Consider the following 6,000-nt stretch of genomic DNA (forward strand, 5'->3'; position numbering starts at 1 on the left):
CTGTGCAATCTCAGTCTCAGCAGAGAAAGACTGACGACCACAAGAGCCCCAGTCAGCAATCGTCTGGTGGTCAAAGTCATGGTGGGTACAAGGGGAATCACCCCAAATGCAATCGTTGCAACCTACACCACAGTGGGCCATGCACCAGGGGCAACTGTCATCGGTGCAACAAGCCTGGTCATGTTGCAAAGGATTGCAGGAGCGCATATCCCGCCAATCAGAATCGTCAGCAACCTCAGCAGAACCAGCGACAGCAGCAGGGTAACAACAAAGGATGCTTTCAGTGTGGAGCTGAAGGCCACTTCAAGAAAGATTGTCCCCAACTGAACCAGAACAACAACAACAACAATCAGGGAAATGGTAACAATGGGAACAACAACAACAACAATGGTGCCAGGGGGCGAGTGTTCGTGATCGGTCAAGGTGAAGCAAGGAATGATCCCAATGTGCTGACGGGTAAGTTCCTTCTCGACGACTTTTATGTTACAGTCTTATTTGATTCGGGTGCCGATACTAGCTATGTGTCACTAGAAGTTAGTAAAATGCTTAAGCGTACCCCAACACCCCTGAGCGACAAGCACACTGTAGAGCTAGCAAATGGTAAGGGTTTGGAGGCCTCGCACGTAGTCAAGGGTTGCCAACTCATTCTCGCTAACCAGACCTTCTCTATTGACCTTATTCCTATCGTTTTGTGTAGTTTCGACGTTGTCATTGGGATGGATTGGTTATCCCAACACCGAGCAGAGATTCTTTGCAACGAGAAGATCGTTCGTATTCCTGGTTTTGGTAATGAACCTCTCCTGATTCGTGGCGACAAGAGAAGTGTTGTTGAGAACATCATCTCTCTTCTAAAGGCCCAGAAGTGCTTACGAAAGGGCCACACTGCGATTTTGGCTCTAGTTACTGATACCACAGAGAAAGAGAAGAAGCTAGAAGATTTTCCAGTTGTACGCGACTATCCTGAGGTATTCCCTGAGGAATTACCTGGTCTTCCGCCCCATCGCCAAGTCGAGTTTCAGATTGAACTAGCTCCTGGAGCTGCGCCTGTAGCACGTGCACCTTATCGTTTAGCTCCATCCGAGTTGGAAGAACTCTCTACGCAACTACAAGAACTCTTGGATAAGGGTTTCATTCGTCCCAGTTCATCGCCTTGGGGAGCTCCAGTACTTTTTGTGAAGAAGAAGGACGGTACCTTCAGAATGTGTATCGACTATCGTGAACTCAACAAGGTGACTGTGAAGAACCGTTATCCTCTACCGCGCATTGACGACTTGTTCGACCAGTTGCAGGGGTCTAGCTACTATTCAAAGATCGATCTGAGATCGGGATATCACCAGCTGAGAGTTCGAGAAGAGGATGTCTCTAAGACAGCCTTTAGAACTCGATATGGACACTATGAGTTTTTGGTCATGCCGTTTGGGCTGACAAACGCACCCGCAGTTTTCATGGACTTGATGAACCGAGTGTGCAAGCCTTACCTGGACAAGTTCGTTATAGTCTTCATCGACGACATTCTGATCTATTCTAAGAGTCAGGAGGAGCACGAACAGCATCTACGACTTATTTTGGAACTTCTTCGAACAGAACAGCTTTATGCGAAATTCTCGAAATGCGACTTCTGGCTTCGTGAAGTCCATTTCCTAGGACACGTGGTAAACAAGGATGGGATTCACGTTGATCCATCCAAAGTGGACTCTATTAAGAACTGGCCTGCACCTCGTACACCAAAGGAAATTCGCCAATTCTTGGGATTGGCAGGTTACTACAGGAGATTCATCAAGGATTTTTCTAAGATCGCGCAGCCTCTCACCTCGCTAACACAGAAAGGCGTTGTTTATCATTGGGGAAATGCACAAGAGTTAGCTTTTCAGCATCTAAAGGATAGACTTTGTAGTGCACCTATCCTTTCACTGCCAGAGGGCACAGAAGATTTTGTGGTTTACTGTGACGCATCAATTCAAGGTCTTGGTTGTGTATTGATGCAACGAGATAAAGTCATAGCCTACGCCTCACGACAACTCAAAGTTCACGAGAAGAACTACACAACACATGATTTGGAACTGGGAGCTGTTGTTTTCGCACTCAAACTATGGCGGCACTACCTGTACGGAACCAAGTGCGCAATTTACACCGACCACAGGAGCCTAGAGCACATATTCAAGCAGAAGGAACTGAATATGCGGCAACGACGATGGGTCGAGCTGCTGAATGACTACGAGTGCTCTATCAGGTATCACCCAGGCAAGGCCAATGTTGTGGCAGACGCCCTAAGTCGAAAGGACACCGTGCCTAAGCGCGTAAGAGCTCTACAACTCACTATACATTCTAGTCTACCTTCGCAAATACGAGCTGCTCAGATAGAAGCACTGAAACCAGAAAACGTAAGGGCCGAAGCCCTACGCGGGTCAAGGCAACGCTTAGAACAGAAGGAAGACGGTGCTTACTACGTGACAGGACGCATTTGGGTCCCACTCTATGGCGACTTACGAGAACTTGTGATGGATGAAGCACACAAATCTCGCTACTCGGTACACCCTGGTTCGGACAAGATGTACCACGACATTAAAACTACGTATTGGTGGCCTAGCATGAAGGCCCACATAGCAACTTACGTCAGCAAGTGTTTGACTTGTGCGCGAGTCAAGACGGAATATCAGAAACCCTCAGGACTACTCCAACAACCAGAGATACCACAATGGAAATGGGAGCAAATTTCCATGGATTTCGTTACTGGCCTACCTAGATCACAGCGCGGAAACGATACTATCTGGGTGATCGTGGATCGACTCACAAAGTCCGCACACTTTCTGGCAATTAAGGAGACGGATAAATTCTCCACTTTAGCGGAAATATACCTCAAGGAAGTTGTTTCGAGGCACGGGGTGCCCACCTCTATCATCTCTGATCGAGATGCACGTTTTACCTCAGAACTGTGGCAGGCAATGCACAAGTCCTTTGGCTCACGATTAGATATGAGCACAGCGTATCACCCACAGACGGACGGGCAGTCCGAGCGCACTATCCAGACATTAGAAGACATGCTTCGTGCTTGTGTAATCGACTTTGGCAACAGCTGGGAAAGGCATCTGCCACTCGTGGAATTCTCGTACAATAACAGCTACCACACCAGCATTAAAGCTGCTCCGTTTGAGGCATTGTACGGACGTAAATGTCGGTCACCTCTTTGTTGGACGGAGGTGGGGGATAGTCAAATCACTGGTCCAGAACATGTGGTAGACACTACTGAGCGGATTGCTCAAATACGACAACGCATGGCGGCCGCTCGAGACCGTCAGAAGGCCTACGCCGATAAGGGCAGGAAACCACTTGAGCTCCAGGTTGGGGAGCGGGTATTACTCAAAGTTTCACCCTGGAAGGGTGTGGTTCGTTTTGGTAAACGAGGCAAACTCAACCCACGATACGTTGGACCTTTCGAAATCATTGAGAAAATAGGCAAGGTGGCCTACAGACTGAACTTACCAGCGGAACTCGGTGCAGTTCACAACGTCTTCCATGTGTCGAATCTGAAGAAGTGTCTGTCAGATGAGACCCACGTGGTTCCTCTGAAGGAACTCACGATCGACGAACAGTTGAAATTCGTCGAGGAACCAGTCGAAATCACGGACCGGGATGTTAAGGTCCTCAAGAGCACTAGAATACCTCTCGTTCGAGTTCGTTGGAACTCACGTCGCGGCCCAGAGTTTACCTGGGAGCGCGAAGATTGGATGAAACAAAAGTATCCCCAACTGTTTGCAGAAAGTACGACCACTACTGAGGCTGAAGCTACGGAATTTCGGGACGAAATTCCAGATCAACGGGGGGAGGATGTGACACCCCAGGAAAACCGGGAAAACCATGCAACTTAACTAGCTTCCTCAGTGAGTGCCATCAAATTTCGGGACGAAATTTCTTTCAACTCGGGGATGATGTGACAACTCGAAATTTAGAACCTTTCGTCGTGGCTTGATGTAACATACTTGTACGTTATGTGATTAGTTGACATGTTTGGTGCAATGATATATGTGAACTATATGTTATAACTATGTGTATGCGTGTATGTATATGAACCGAAACAACAAGGACCCGACTCGAGACCATGTGGTCTCGAGTGAACAGTAACCGGTTTGGGCCTTTGGCCGGTTGGGCCATTTGGGCCGTAAACCCCTTAGCCGATTAGTAAGCCCTTTAGGGTGCACCTTGTGGAACTAGTATATATAGCATACTCCTTGCCAACCTTGTCACTCTTTGGGCAACCACGCTCACACTCCTACACACACACCCTCACTAAAACTCTAGAAACACAAACACACCTCCAAGTTCTCGGATCCAATCGGTTGGCACAAGAACTCTCGGATTTGGATTCTTGGAATCGGCTCTCACACACAATCGGTTGGAAGCTCACACACATCCTCGAAACCCACCAACCGGTTAGTGTTCTTGATGTTTATTGTTAATATGAAGTGATTCATGTTGTGTTTGTGCTTAGATTGATGAATGTTGAAATGGTTGACAATATGTTGTTGTTGAGTGATGCATGATGAGATTGATATTCAAGAAATCGGTTCATAAGTGTTTTCGGTTTTTACTTGGGTTCATGATAAGTTGATGTATTGTTATGATAAAATGTGTAGTATGCTTGAATAAGAATGGTGTTATCGGTTTACTTGGGTTGAATCCGAGGGGTTTGGGTGTTCATACTAAATGAATTGACTAATGAATATGCTTGTCATAATAGGATGCATATTAGTGAGTTATAGTCATAATTTTGCTTGAACAAGGGTTGAATGTGTTATGAATATGTTTTGAATGTTTGAAGAACATGAAGAACTACTTGAATATGCTTTGAATGTGTGTTGAATATTTGAATTCTGCAATGTTTGATCCGATTTGGTTAGTTTTTAGACAAAGAAACATGTTTAAGTGGATAGTACACAAATAGGGTGCATGCAATTGGAATTCTATTGGATAGTACAACTGTGCAGAATCAGCAACTGTTGGGGAGTCGAGACCCCTGGTTGCGACTCGAAACCTCCACGTTGCGACACCAGTTGCGAGTCGAGAACACCTGGTTACGACTCGCAACCATAACATGACAAGCCGAGACCACAGGTTGCGACACGGGTTACGAGTCCCGTTGCGACTCGAGACCTTAGCATGATCAGCCGAAACCATGGTTGCGACATAGGTTGCGACTCGCAACCATCCATGATCAACACAAACAGCATGACCCGCAACCATGCTTGCGAGTCCGGTTGCGACTCGAAACCACACTCATTGGGCTGGCTTAACTATGGGCCTACGTTAATGGGCCAGGCTTATGGACTTCTGTGTTACTGTTGACGTATTGTTTGGGCCTGTTATCACGAGCCCAATTGTTAGGGCCTCACACTTAGACTTTGGGTTGTATATGACTGTTAACTGTGAGCTGTTGATGTTAAACGTGTTTGCCATGATCAATACCTGTGTACAATACGTGTTGAACATTCGTGCACTGCTTGGCTTGAATCTGATACGAATAATATCTGTGATAGGACCTAACTGATTACCTGCAATTTGATTAACTTTTCTGTGTTACTGCCGAGCAAACCAAGGTGAGTTCACACCCTCTACAAAGCATGGGATTCCCTGGGTTGGGAACGGGGTTAAGGAACGTGGATTCCTCGTCCTCCTTGGGTAGGACAGCAGCGGTTCAGGAATGTGATTCCTCGTCCGGATGGACGGATAACTCGTACTAGACCAAAACTCTATCACGAAGTCCCTCCTTTTTGTATCGACTTAATCGCCGGGCCAATGGCGAGCGGGTCATTAGTTAGATAGCGCTATTTAGGTCTGACAAACCTCACACCGTGCTGCAGAGGACGGGCGTGAACTAATGGATCTGGGGCACGTCAATGATGATAGACATTGATGGTTTTCAGGGCACATAAACATGACTACAGTCAGCAGTCGATATGGTAACGAGTCTAGTGTACGCATGGGGTAGCCCCCACGGCCGAAATG

Source organism: Helianthus annuus, chromosome 5 (assembly GCF_002127325.2).
Source record: "Helianthus annuus cultivar XRQ/B chromosome 5, HanXRQr2.0-SUNRISE, whole genome shotgun sequence".
Lineage (NCBI taxonomy): Eukaryota > Viridiplantae > Streptophyta > Magnoliopsida > Asterales > Asteraceae > Helianthus > Helianthus annuus.